This window comes from Bombina bombina, chromosome 6, assembly GCF_027579735.1.
Source record: "Bombina bombina isolate aBomBom1 chromosome 6, aBomBom1.pri, whole genome shotgun sequence".
In the NCBI taxonomy this organism is placed as follows: domain Eukaryota; kingdom Metazoa; phylum Chordata; class Amphibia; order Anura; family Bombinatoridae; genus Bombina; species Bombina bombina.
The window spans coordinates 728,971,135-728,986,567 of NC_069504.1; the positions used below are offsets into that span (position 1 = coordinate 728,971,135).

General features: G+C 38.8%; 1 protein-coding gene across 3 annotated transcripts in view; it reads left to right on the forward strand.

Annotated features, from left to right (window-relative positions):
- LOC128662237 (adhesion G protein-coupled receptor E1) overlaps positions 1-15,433 on the forward strand; it is a 267,881-nt gene that overhangs the window by 211,431 nt on the left and 41,017 nt on the right. The window lies entirely within an intron of this gene.

Genomic DNA, 15,433 nt, shown 5'->3' on the forward strand with positions numbered 1-15,433 from the left:
GGGTGCTCCAACCCCTGGTCAAATCCCTCCCTAGTTATACTAGGGACTCCAAACAGGTGTTGAATAAGGTTGAGGACTTGAGATGGTCTTCGGACTGTGGTTGGCTCACTGTGGATGTGGTCTCATTATGCTCCTCCATACCCCATGTTTGGGGTTTGAAAGCAGTTGCTTATTTCCTAGAGAATGGGACAACACACAGTGAACCCTTTAGAAACTTTGTTTTGGAGGTGACTCAGTTTTTGTTGTCACAAAACTATTTCCAGTTTGAAGGGGAATTCTATTTGCAGAGGTGCGGGACCGCCATGGGAGCCAAGTTTGCGCCAACCTATGCTAACTTGTTCATGGGTTGGTGGGAGCGGTCCAGCATCTATGCGGATAGAAACCCCTTCAGACCTGCAATCCTGCTATACCTACGCTACATAGACGACCTGCTGTTTGTCTGGCAGGGTGGGAAAGAACAGGCGGAATGCTTTGTAGATTACTTGAGAACAAATGATGTGAACCTAGGGTTTACACTTGAGTTCAACAAGAACATAGTGCATTATCTTGATTTGGAATTGAAGGGATGGCCAACAGGTATAGTCACCTCTGAAGTCTACAGGAAACCTATATCAGGCAACAGTCTCCTACATGCTAAGAGCTGTCACCCGAAGCAAATGCCCTATTCGGTAGCTAAGGGACAGTTTGTGCGATTGAAACGCAATTGCACTCTACCCCTCAGCTACAAGAGACATGCAGACGAATTAGAACAACGCTTACTGCAAAGAGGGTACAATAAAAAGATCATTAAAAAGGCACGATATGAGGTTAATTCCCTGTCTAGAGAACAACTTTTAAAGGATAAACAACCTTATAGGGATGATCAAGAGAACAAACTGACCTTTGTCACAGACTATTCAGCCCAATATGGGGAAATCTGTGAAATAGTCAGAAACCATTTCCACCTGTTGGTGGCAGATGATGCCCTTGCCGTGACTGCTAGGAAAGGCTGTAGGTTCTCCTACAGGAGAAATAAAACTATTGGCAACTCAGTTTCGCCATCTATGCTTAGGAAACCTGACTCAACAGTGGTTCCATCCTACTCCTGGCTTAGACACAGGGGTACCTACAGGTGTGGTTATTCACAGTGTAAGGCCTGTGAATATGTACAGGTGGGTAATAGCTTTTCTTCGGTGGTAACCGGGGAAAATTTTTATATTACCTCCTGTCTTAATTGCAGATCAACTAATTGTATATATTTACTCTGGTGCTCAGCCTGTGAACTTCAGTACATAGGTTTGACCACCAGGGATGTCAGATCCAGAATCAGAGAGCATTTGTTGACCATATGGGTGGGTAAAAGCAGCACACCCCTGGTGTCCCATTTTGTCCAGCAACACGACAAAGATTGTTGTTCGTTGAAATGGACGATTGTGGAAAAGGTTCAACCTCAAAAGAGAGGGGGGAACCTATTTAAGATCCTGTCCAGACAGGAAATGTATTGGATTTTCAGACTACAAACTAAAAAACCTTTGGGTCTAAATTCCGAATATGATTTTATTAATCATTGGAATTAGATCCCATCCACCTCTAATCTAACACATTTACACTATATATTATCACATTATATTCAAGTTTACTCATGAGGCCTAGGAGATGGAGGGGTACTAGGTTAGGGAAGTTCAATTAAACCATTCCAAACACTTCAACAAATAAGTTCTTTGTATGTGGGTACCAGAAGAGGGAAGATTTATCTAACTATTCTATAATTATATAGACATATAAGTTCTTTATATATGGGTACCATCATATGCATAACTCACATTTATTGGGTATAAATATAAATATTTGGTCCTTGGTGGTATTTGTTTTGTGGTTATCAGATCATGCCTCACAGAATGTGTCTTATTGTATTCTACATTATAACCCCATTAACTTAGAGCCACCTATTTAATATGTATGACTCACATTTTACAGTTTGGATGTTCATATATCTTTTCCTAGATTATGGGGATTGAACATCAATTCCTTCAATTAGTGGGCACTATGTTGTATAACTTATACTTTACAGCTTGGCTATATATGTGTCCCTTCCCAAATTTTGGGGGATAAACATCATTCCCTTTAAATAGTTGGCTTTTTGATACTTGGATATGAATCAATCCTAGTAATCGGATTATTTATAACCCCCTTTTTTATAGGGGGTCTAAACAGACTTATGTGAGTCTTATGAATATAAATGTTAATTTACTGCTTACTAAATGTTTAATTTCACAGAGATGATATGTGTGTTGTTTGATCAAACTGACAGGTGAAATTACATATATATATAGATCGATGCACAGGCAGTATATCCATTAGTCTAAAGTTATTTATTAATGCTCCATCCCCTGTATGCCTTTAAATTCCAATTAGTACTCCACCAATGATATTTGAGCACTGGATTGAAAAGGCGGTTTGTTTTAAAAGTTTTTAGGGACTATGATTACGGCGTTTTGTGCCGAAACATGTCAGTCTGCTTAACTGTAGGGGTGTCTTATCCCCTCTCTCATCATGTTTTAATTTTGACCTAATAAAGTTTACTATTTTTAAATTACTTAAGGTGCCTGGCAAAATTTTCTTTTTCTGTTTGGATTCCCTTTTGCCACTGCTAAGGCACCTAGCTGCACTTGCCGGCTGGAGACGTGGACCAAAGACTTAAGCTGATTAAAGACACAGTTCCCCATTGTATATAATATACAAGTTTCCCTATACCCGGTACAGTTTACCTCTGATACACAGGATTTTCGTATTGGATTACAGAGACTGTTCCTCCGATTCTACCGTACTACGCACCACGTCAGAGGCTCGACTCCCCACAAGGACCAATCGGTGAGGAGTTGGGGGACACACCCAGGTCTGGGACACAGTCAGGCTGTTGGAGACGGCGTTCGCTCCGCTAATGGTGAACGGGCTGGGACCCGGTGAAGCGCACACGAAAGACTCCCAGGCTGCCGGAGAAGTATCTCATTCCGCGGTTAGTGGACGGGTTGGTTCCCGGTGAAATACGGCAGCCGGTGAGTGAAATTAGCCTTACATATTTTGAGACTGTTTGTTCCCTGTGTACCTGCCTCTGAAATATTACTTCTTGGTGTCTATAATTTACGTACCGGGTAATAGGGTTGTCTATGAACAAGAAAGCTCCATTTATGAGTGATACTTACTCAGGACTGTTGTACCTGTACTATCCGGGAACTTTACCTAGCACTTTATTGGTCTGCTTATTATTCTCCAGAATTGCGGGGTGTTGCAAAGCAATTTAAATGATTGATTGAAGCACAAATCTTTAAATTTAACGAATGTTTGCCCCTGCAAGATATAGTAAGTTCTATTATCTGGCTTATACTTATATATATATATTGGACTAGTGACAATATAGGTTGGGTTCTTTCCCCTCCCCCTTTTTTCATCTAGCTCAAGACCACAGATCAATGTGATTACTTACTGTCTAAATTTGGCCCTCAAGATGACGACTTTCCAGTCTGATTATCTGCGGTGAGCACAATGTTATTTAATACCCTTTAGCTGGCTTTGTTTGCGGATCAACAGGTTGGAGAGTCTTTGAAAGACCCAACAAACTATCACCTAGATTACGAGTTTTGTGTTAGAGGCTGTGCAGGGCTAACAAGCAGTTTTCCCTCACCGCTCACCTACAACGCTGGTATTATGAGTTTTCAGAAACCCGTCGTTAAAAGACAAAAAGTGAGCGTTGAGCAAAATTTTGCTCCAAATCCCACTCCAATAACAGCGCTGCTTAAGTCAGCGGTGAGCTGGTGTAACATGCTTGTGCACAATTTCCCCATAGGAATCAACGGGGAGAGCCGGCTGAAAAAAAGTTTAACACCTGCAAAAAAAAAAACAGCGTATAACTCACTAACGCAGCCCCATTGATTGATATGGGGAAATAAAATTTACGTTTACAACTAACACCCTAACATGAACCCCAAGTCTAAACACCACTAATCTTACACTTATTAACCCCTAATCTGTCGCCCCGACATCGCCGACACCTACATTATATTATTAGCCCCTAAACTGCCGCTCCAGACACCGCCGCCACCTACATTATACTTATAATTATGAACCCCTAATCTGCTGCCCCCAACATCACCGCCACCTACATTATATTTATTAACCCCTAATCTGCTGCCCCCAATGTCGCCGCCACCTACCTACACTTATTAAGCCCCAATCTGCCGCCCCCAACGTCGCCGCCACTATATTAAAGTTATTAACCCCTAAACCTAAGTCTAACCCTAAACCTAACACTCACTAACTTAAAATAATTACAATAAATCTAAATAAAAATTACTACCATTACCTAAATAATTCCTATTTAAAACTAAATACTTACCTATAAAATAAACCCTAAGCTAGCTGCAATATAACTAATAGTTACATTGTAGCTATATAAGGTTTATTTTTATTTTACAGGCAAGTTTGTATTTATTTTAACTAGGTAGAATAGTTATTAAATAGTTATTATTAACTAATACTACCTAGCTAAAATAAATACAAAAGTACCTGTAAAATAAAACCTAACCTAAGTTACAATTACACCTAACACTACACTACACTTAAATAAATTAACTAAATTAAATACAATTAAATAAATTACATACAATTAGCTAAATTAAATTAAACTAGCTAAAGTACAACCCCCCCCACTAAATTACAGAAAATAATAAACAAATTACAGATATTTAAACTAATTACACCTAATCTAATATCCCTATTAAAATAAAAAAGCCCCCCAAAATAAAAAAAAAAAACCTTAGCCTAAACTACCAATAGCCCTTAAAAGGGCCTTTTGCGGGGCATCGCCCCAAAGTAATCTCTTTTACCTGTAAAAAAAAATACAAACAACCCCCAAAAGTAAAACCCACCACCCACACAACCAATCCCCCAAATAAAACCTTAACTAAAAAAACCTTAGCTCCCCATTGCCCTGAAAAGGGCATTTGGATGGGCATGATGAAGGGGAGGAAATCTCTGAAAACGTTACATTAAAGAAAGCTTTTTCTTCACCTTAAAAAGTCCTGCGAGTGCATTTGTTTTGCAAGGAGTATTTACTTTATTTCTGCACCCAGGCGGATGTCTTAAGGAGGGTGACACAGTACATTGGATGGTATTTATATATATATATATATATATATATATATATATATATATATATATATATAAAAAAATATTTTTCTGTAGTGTAGCTGCTCTCACCCTCAATTCTCTACCCCCTCCCAAACCCAGATTCCTTTTTCATGATCATTTACTCCCACCCTCTCCCACCACGTCTTATACTTATATACTTATATGCTCATATGAGCAGATCGCGGGGGCACGCACACCTGCCCCCCGTCCCGCACGCACCAGTGAGTTAATTCACACTGACTGTCGGAAGTTCAGCATCGATGACCGCCCACCCACCTGCAATGGCTCCTACCCACCAACGATCGCGACCATCGATGGCTGATGCAGTGTAACTGGTATAACAGGATTTCTCTTATCTAGTACAGAAAATTGTAAAATGTGTTACACCTGAGTAATTATTAACACTATGTAGAAGTATTAACAGATGTTTCAGGTGTGGTTATTATGATAATGTACCAGAAGATACAAAAGTATACTGAAGTTGATGGGAATAATTTTATCAGTATGACAACTTATCTTATTAACTTCATAAGACAAGAGTACAAAGATTAAGTGAGTAAAAGTCAATAGTATTCAATTAAGATTCAAATCTTATCAGATAATGCATCACACGTAGTTGGTTTTGAAAAGTATCCTTGTATAGTATGAGGACTTGTGTTCAAGTAAAACTTTGTATAATCTTCAGTTAAGGTATTGCATTAGTTAGGTGATTAGGAGGAAACAGCCATTCATAAGTAGAAAGCTAGGGTAATAGCGGGCAACAGAGAGAAAGATTGGTTGATCTGCTTATAACAGAGTTCTAGGTAATAAAACTTTAGACACTCAAATAGATGAAGCTGTACCTTAAAGTCAGTATCGCCTTCTTACCGGAGACTTGCGGCTGCTGAATTAGTTGCGATGCAAAGAGTTACTGTGTTCCGGTCTGCACTGAGAATGGCGTCTGACGTCAGAGCACGAGTTGCGGCAGAAAGCCGAATGTAAGAATCTTAATCTGTAGATTGTAAACGAAATGATTAAATGTTCAAAGTAAAAGTATCTTTACCATTCCGTGTGAAGAATCCTTGGTCAAGGTAGTTGAGAGAATTTTGATAGTAAATTCACGAAGACAATCTGTTATCCAATGTAGACGTTAGCAGTGAAAAGACTGAAAAGAGACTTGCAGAAGCACTGTTAGAAGTTAGTAGCAAGCAGAGAAATTAGTAGCGGTATTTTTAAAAACAATAGTTCTGAACAGATACAGGATCTTGAATCCAGTTGATATTAGCGAATATAAGTAATCCAGGAGTTTAGGAGAAGTTGTAGTACCGTGGCAGTTCTAACAAATTACTAAGCAAGGAATGACAGTTTTGCAGGTGTTATAAAGGGGGTGTGAATGCATGATAGGTCAGCCAGAATTTAAAGGTATACACACAACTTATGAAACCTGACAGGACCCCCTCCTCAGGCAAGCTGTTCCACAGCTTAAGGCCGCGGACGATCAGGAAAACGTTGGTGAAACTGAGCCACCAAGCGAGGAGCTTGAAGATTAGAGGATGGTTCCCAGCTGTCTTTTTCTTCGGTAAAATTTTTCCAACGAACTAAATACTGTAACACTCCTTTATAGAATCTGGAATCGAGTAGTGATTGAACTTCATAAATCCCTGAATTCTCCGAATTCAAGTTGGAAGGCAGTAATGGAAGAGTTGATCTAGTGGGAAGATACGGCTTAAGCAATGATACATGAAAAGTTGGGTGAACCTTCAAAGTATCAGGCAGAGTTAGCGTGACTGCATTCTCATTAACAATTCGTGAAATAGGAAAAGGACCACAAAACTTTTGGGTTAGTTTTCTACTAGGGACCTGAATGCGTAGGTTTTTTGTGGATAACCAAACCATATCACCAATTTTATACACAGGAGGCTTCCTATGACGTAAGTCATAAAAGTGTTTTTGTGTTGCTTGTGCTTTGGCAATATTGTCCTTGAGGAATCTGAAGTTATCAAGAATGGTATTATTCAACTCGTCTACAGTTGGAGATACTGATGGAGTAGGTGAAAGTGAATCAAAATTTGGATGATAAGCATAGTTGGCATAGAATGGTGTAAGTTTTGTTGAGGAATTGGTTAAGTTGTTGTATGCGAATTCAGCGAGTGCTAAAAACTTATACCAATCATTTTGTTGATATGAACAGAAGCACCTTAAATATTCATCCAACCACTGATTTAACCTTTCTGCTTGTCCATTAGCTTGAGGATGGAAAGAAGTAGTGTAATGGTGATCTATTTTCAGGGATAGACACAAGTTTCTCCAAAACCGTGAGGTAAATTGAGAACCTCTGTCAGATATGATTGTTTTTGGGATACCATGCAATTTGATGATGTTATCGATGAACAATGTAGCTGTTTCAGATGATGATGGTAATTTGTGAAATGGCAAGAAGTGTGCCATTTTAGTGAAGGTGTCAATGACAACTAGTATAGTCGTATAGTTATTTGATGGTGGTAATTCAACAATAAAGTCCATACTAATTTGTTGCCACGGACCTTCTGCGATGGAAATAGGCATTAATAGACCATAAGGAGATTTTCTTTCTGTTTTTGAAACTTGACAAACCACGCATGATTTAACAAAATCAAGGACTGATGAAAGCATGTTAGGCCACCAAAATTTTCTGGATAGTAAGTCCATAGTGCGTGAAACGCCAGGATGTCCGGCTAGAGGAGAATCATGATGTTGTTGTAAAATTTGATGCCTTAATTTGTTAGGAATATACATTTTTCCTTTAAAATAATAAATACCATCCTTCTGGGATATGAGAGTGTTCTTAATTGTTGGTGGTTGAGTAGAAAACCTTTTAACCTCTTTAAGAAAGGTTGTAGTAAAGCCTAGGAATCGGTCTGTAGGAATGATACTTGTTGGGTATGTTATCTCAGGTATATCTGATTCTTGCCTTGAAAGAGCGTCGGCTTTACCATTCTTAGAGGCAGGACGATAGATTATATGGAAATCGAATCTAGAGAAGTAAAGAGACCAACGTACTTGTCTAGATGAAAGGGTTTTATTATTTTGTAAATATTGTAGATTTTTGTGATCAGTGAAAATTATGATAGGATGTAAAGCCCCTTCTAAGAGATGTCTCCAAAACTCCAGTGATTTACGGATGGCTAGTAACTCTTTATCACCTATTGCATAATTCCTCTCGGCTGGATTCATTGCTTTAGAGAAAAATGAAACAGGGTGTAATGGTTCAGTATCAGTTTTTTGTTGAGACAATACTGCACCAATAGAATGATCAGAGGAGTCGACCTCAAGAATATAAGGTAGGTTAACATCAGGGAACCTCAAAATAGGAGCAGTTGTGAAGGATGTCTTCAGTTGTTCAAAGACTTTAGTATGGTTTGGAGTCCATTTAAAAGGTAAACTTGTTCCTGTTAATTGTGTGAGTGGTTTGACGATCTCTGAGAAACCCTTAATAAATTTTCGATAATAATTCGAGAAACCGAGGAATCTCTGTAACTCCTTTTTATTCATAGGTGTGGGCCAATCTTTTACAGCTTCTACTTTTTCAGTCTGCATTTGTATACCAGAGGGTGAGATGGTGTAACCCAAAAACGATATGGTGGTGTCATGGAAAGAGCATTTCTCGGGCTTGGCATAAAGTTTATGAATTCTGAGTCTAGCCAACACCCATCGAACGTGTTTGATATGTTCCTCTTTATTTCTTGAGTATATTAAAATATCATCGAGGTACACCACCATGCACACGTCCAGCAAATCTCTAAAGATGTCGTTAATGAAATGCTGGAACGTGGCAGGAGCGTTACAGAGACCGAATGGCATCACTAAGTACTCAAAAAGACCGTATCTGGTCCTGAACGCAGTGAGCCATTCGTCCCCTTGGCGTATACGAATGAGATTATACGCACCTCTCAGATCAAGCTTAGAAAAAATAGTTGCATCAGTTAATCTTTCAATTAACTCCGGAATTAAAGGTAACGGGTAGCGGTTCTTTACTGTGCATTTGTTTAATTCCCGGTAATCAATTATTGGTCTTAAAGTTTTGTCTTTATTTGTGACAAAGAACATTCCGGCTGCTGTAGGAGATGTAGAAGGTCTTATGAAACCCTTGTGTAAATTTTCAGAGAGGTACTCCTTTAAGTGGTTGAGTTCAGGTTGGCTTAATGGATATAGATGACCTACAGGGAGAGTAGAACCAGGAATTAATTATATCGGACAATCATAAATCCGATGGGGAGGTAGAGTCTCCGCTTCTACCTTACTAAATACATCAGAGAAATCTGTGTAGAATGATGGTAATGGTGGGGTATTCGAGTCTGTGAGTAATATGTCTTGTTGTGGATAACATGTACTTTTGCAACAGGGCGAAGTAAAGTTTACTTGTAGAGGTTGCCAGTTAATAAGAGGATTGTGTAACTGTAGCCAGGTTAATCCTAGAACAAGAGGAAAATGAGGTGATGGAATGATATCGAAAACAATAAATTCAATATGCCCTGAATCAGTAGAAGTTAAAAGAGGTATAGTGTGTTGAGTGATAGGTCCTGTTGTGAGAGTGGACCCATCAATAACTCTGAGGAATACAGGTGATTTCTTTTCAACAACAGGTATTTTATTGAGGTGAACAAAATTGATATCCATAAAGTTGCCTGAAGCTCCGGAGTCTATTATTGCTTTGGCGTTCAACCTCTTATGGTCCCACTGTATTAAAAGAGATAAGTCACAATAAGTTTGGGAACTCTCATGAGAATCAGACTTATGCATAAATGTAAACTTACTCTTCTTGTTCTTGCGTAGTGTTGGACAGTCAGCGACTGTGTGGGTAGGGTCGGCACAATACATACATAGGCGCTGTGCCCTGCAACGTAATTTTTCATCTGTAGTTAGGGGTACTTTTGGATGAACTGTGGCTTGAACTTTATACTGGGAATCAGTATGATAGCGCTCTGCTTTACGCTCTCGAATTCGGCGATCTATTTGTGTAGCCAATCTCATTAAGGCTTCAAGAGACTCAGGTATTTCAGTGCGTGCAAGCTCATCCTTCAATGTCTCCGAAAGACCAAGCCTGAATTGATTTCTCAGAGAAATTCGACTCCAAGATGAGTCTGTAGCATATAACTTAAATTCCGTAATATAGTCCTCGACGGGCCTTTTACCTTGTTTTAATTGTCTCATTTTCAACTCTGCAGAAAGTTGAATGTCGGTGTCACAATAAAGTTCATCCATGGCCTGAAAGAAGTCAGTTACAGAATTCAGAAGAGGAGAGTTAGCTTCACACAGTTGGTCTGCCCAAATCCTAGGTTCAGCCCTTAGATATGATATGGTGGTTAAGACTTTCACCCTGTCAGTGGGGTATGTTCTAGGTTTTAAGCTATATAGGAGAGCACATGCATTTTTGAACTGTCTATATGACCTCCTATCTCCTGAAAATATTTCTGGTAGACAAACTTGAGGTTCCAGAGAGCTGGAATAGTGTTCCTTAGAATCTTTTATAAGCCCCCTCAAAACCTTGTTCTCAGTTTGTAAATCTATGATAGCTTTTCCCATCTGGTCCATCTTTTGGGACATATCGTAAACAACCTGTGGGAGGTCTGGTTGTTCCATTGATATAATTTTTTAAGGCTTAGTAATATGTAACTGGTATAACAGGATTTCTCTTATCTAGTACAGAAAATTGTAATATGTGTTACACCTGAGTAATTATTAACACTATGTAGAAGTATTAACAGATGTTTCAGGTGTGGTTATTATGATAATGTACCAGAAGATACAAAAGTATACTGAAGTTGATGGGAATAATTTTATCAGTATGACAACTTATCTTATTAACTTCATAAGACAAGAGTACAAAGATTAAGTGAGTAAAAGTCAATAGTATTCAATTAAGATTCAAATCTTATCAGATAATGCATCACACGTAGTTGGTTTTGAAAAGTATCCTTGTATAGTATGAGGACTTGTGTTCAAGTAAAACTTTGTATAATCTTCAGTTAAGGTATTGCATTAGTTAGGTGATTAGGAGGAAACAGCCATTCATAAGTAGAAAGCTAGGGTAATAGCGGGCAACAGAGAGAAAGATTGGTTGATCTGCTTATAACAGAGTTCTAGGTAATAAAACTTTAGACACTCAAATAGATGAAGCTGTACCTTAAAGTCAGTATCGCCTTCTTACCGGAGACTTGCGGCTGCTGAATTAGTTGCGATGCAAAGAGTTACTGTGTTCCGGTCTGCACTGAGAATGGCGTCTGACGTCAGAGCACGAGTTGCGGCAGAAAGCCGAATGTAAGAATCTTAATCTGTAGATTGTAAACGAAATGATTAAATGTTCAAAGTAAAAGTATCTTTACCATTCCGTGTGAAGAATCCTTGGTCAAGGTAGTTGAGAGAATTTTGATAGTAAATTCACGAAGACAATCTGTTATCCAATGTAGACGTTAGCAGTGAAAAGACTGAAAAGAGACTTGCAGAAGCACTGTTAGAAGTTAGTAGCAAGCAGAGAAATTAGTAGCGGTATTTTTAAAAACAATAGTTCTGAACAGATACAGGATCTTGAATCCAGTTGATATTAGCGAATATAAGTAATCCAGGAGTTTAGGAGAAGTTGTAGTACCGTGGCAGTTCTAACAAATTACTAAGCAAGGAATGACAGTTTTGCAGGTGTTATAAAGGGGGTGTGAATGCATGATAGGTCAGCCAGAATTTAAAGGTATACACACAACTTATGAAACCTGACAGGACCCCCTCCTCAGGCAAGCTGTTCCACAGCTTAAGGCCGCGGACGATCAGGAAAACGTTGGTGAAACTGAGCCACCAAGCGAGGAGCTTGAAGATTAGAGGATGGTTCCCAGCTGTCTTTTTCTTCGGTAAAATTTTTCCAACGAACTAAATACTGTAACACTCCTTTATAGAATCTGGAATCGAGTAGTGATTGAACTTCATAAATCCCTGAATTCTCCGAATTCAAGTTGGAAGGCAGTAATGGAAGAGTTGATCTAGTGGGAAGATACGGCTTAAGCAATGATACATGAAAAGTTGGGTGAACCTTCAAAGTATCAGGCAGAGTTAGCGTGACTGCATTCTCATTAACAATTCGTGAAATAGGAAAAGGACCACAAAACTTTTGGGTTAGTTTTCTACTAGGGACCTGAATGCGTAGGTTTTTTGTGGATAACCAAACCATATCACCAATTTTATACACAGGAGGCTTCCTATGACGTAAGTCATAAAAGTGTTTTTGTGTTGCTTGTGCTTTGGCAATATTGTCCTTGAGGAATCTGAAGTTATCAAGAATGGTATTATTCAACTCGTCTACAGTTGGAGATACTGATGGAGTAGGTGAAAGTGAATCAAAATTTGGATGATAAGCATAGTTGGCATAGAATGGTGTAAGTTTTGTTGAGGAATTGGTTAAGTTGTTGTATGCGAATTCAGCGAGTGCTAAAAACTTATACCAATCATTTTGTTGATATGAACAGAAGCACCTTAAATATTCATCCAACCACTGATTTAACCTTTCTGCTTGTCCATTAGCTTGAGGATGGAAAGAAGTAGTGTAATGGTGATCTATTTTCAGGGATAGACACAAGTTTCTCCAAAACCGTGAGGTAAATTGAGAACCTCTGTCAGATATGATTGTTTTTGGGATACCATGCAATTTGATGATGTTATCGATGAACAATGTAGCTGTTTCAGATGATGATGGTAATTTGTGAAATGGCAAGAAGTGTGCCATTTTAGTGAAGGTGTCAATGACAACTAGTATAGTCGTATAGTTATTTGATGGTGGTAATTCAACAATAAAGTCCATACTAATTTGTTGCCACGGACCTTCTGCGATGGAAATAGGCATTAATAGACCATAAGGAGATTTTCTTTCTGTTTTTGAAACTTGACAAACCACGCATGATTTAACAAAATCAAGGACTGATGAAAGCATGTTAGGCCACCAAAATTTTCTGGATAGTAAGTCCATAGTGCGTGAAACGCCAGGATGTCCGGCTAGAGGAGAATCATGATGTTGTTGTAAAATTTGATGCCTTAATTTGTTAGGAATATACATTTTTCCTTTAAAATAATAAATACCATCCTTCTGGGATATGAGAGTGTTCTTAATTGTTGGTGGTTGAGTAGAAAACCTTTTAACCTCTTTAAGAAAGGTTGTAGTAAAGCCTAGGAATCGGTCTGTAGGAATGATACTTGTTGGGTATGTTATCTCAGGTATATCTGATTCTTGCCTTGAAAGAGCGTCGGCTTTACCATTCTTAGAGGCAGGACGATAGATTATATGGAAATCGAATCTAGAGAAGTAAAGAGACCAACGTACTTGTCTAGATGAAAGGGTTTTATTATTTTGTAAATATTGTAGATTTTTGTGATCAGTGAAAATTATGATAGGATGTAAAGCCCCTTCTAAGAGATGTCTCCAAAACTCCAGTGATTTACGGATGGCTAGTAACTCTTTATCACCTATTGCATAATTCCTCTCGGCTGGATTCATTGCTTTAGAGAAAAATGAAACAGGGTGTAATGGTTCAGTATCAGTTTTTTGTTGAGACAATACTGCACCAATAGAATGATCAGAGGAGTCGACCTCAAGAATATAAGGTAGGTTAACATCAGGGAACCTCAAAATAGGAGCAGTTGTGAAGGATGTCTTCAGTTGTTCAAAGACTTTAGTATGGTTTGGAGTCCATTTAAAAGGTAAACTTGTTCCTGTTAATTGTGTGAGTGGTTTGACGATCTCTGAGAAACCCTTAATAAATTTTCGATAATAATTCGAGAAACCGAGGAATCTCTGTAACTCCTTTTTATTCATAGGTGTGGGCCAATCTTTTACAGCTTCTACTTTTTCAGTCTGCATTTGTATACCAGAGGGTGAGATGGTGTAACCCAAAAACGATATGGTGGTGTCATGGAAAGAGCATTTCTCGGGCTTGGCATAAAGTTTATGAATTCTGAGTCTAGCCAACACCCATCGAACGTGTTTGATATGTTCCTCTTTATTTCTTGAGTATATTAAAATATCATCGAGGTACACCACCATGCACACGTCCAGCAAATCTCTAAAGATGTCGTTAATGAAATGCTGGAACGTGGCAGGAGCGTTACAGAGACCGAATGGCATCACTAAGTACTCAAAAAGACCGTATCTGGTCCTGAACGCAGTGAGCCATTCGTCCCCTTGGCGTATACGAATGAGATTATACGCACCTCTCAGATCAAGCTTAGAAAAAATAGTTGCATCAGTTAATCTTTCAATTAACTCCGGAATTAAAGGTAACGGGTAGCGGTTCTTTACTGTGCATTTGTTTAATTCCCGGTAATCAATTATTGGTCTTAAAGTTTTGTCTTTATTTGTGACAAAGAACATTCCGGCTGCTGTAGGAGATGTAGAAGGTCTTATGAAACCCTTGTGTAAATTTTCAGAGAGGTACTCCTTTAAGTGGTTGAGTTCAGGTTGGCTTAATGGATATAGATGACCTACAGGGAGAGTAGAACCAGGAATTAATTATATCGGACAATCATAAATCCGATGGGGAGGTAGAGTCTCCGCTTCTACCTTACTAAATACATCAGAGAAATCTGTGTAGAATGATGGTAATGGTGGGGTATTCGAGTCTGTGAGTAATATGTCTTGTTGTGGATAACATGTACTTTTGCAACAGGGCGAAGTAAAGTTTACTTGTAGAGGTTGCCAGTTAATAAGAGGATTGTGTAACTGTAGCCAGGTTAATCCTAGAACAAGAGGAAAATGAGGTGATGGAATGATATCGAAAACAATAAATTCAATATGCCCTGAATCAGTAGAAGTTAAAAGAGGTATAGTGTGTTGAGTGATAGGTCCTGTTGTGAGAGTGGACCCATCAATAACTCTGAGGAATACAGGTGATTTCTTTTCAACAACAGGTATTTTATTGAGGTGAACAAAATTGATATCCATAAAGTTGCCTGAAGCTCCGGAGTCTATTATTGCTTTGGCGTTCAACCTCTTATGGTCCCACTGTATTAAAAGAGATAAGTCACAATAAGTTTGGGAACTCTCATGAGAATCAGACTTATGCATAAATGTAAACTTACTCTTCTTGTTCTTGCGTAGTGTTGGACAGTCAGCGACTGTGTGGGTAGGGTCGGCACAATACATACATAGGCGCTGTGCCCTGCAACGTAATTTTTCATCTGTAGTTAGGGGTACTTTTGGATGAACTGTGGCTTGAACTTTATACTGGGAATCAGTATGATAGCGCTCTGCTTTACGCTCTCGAATTCGGCGATC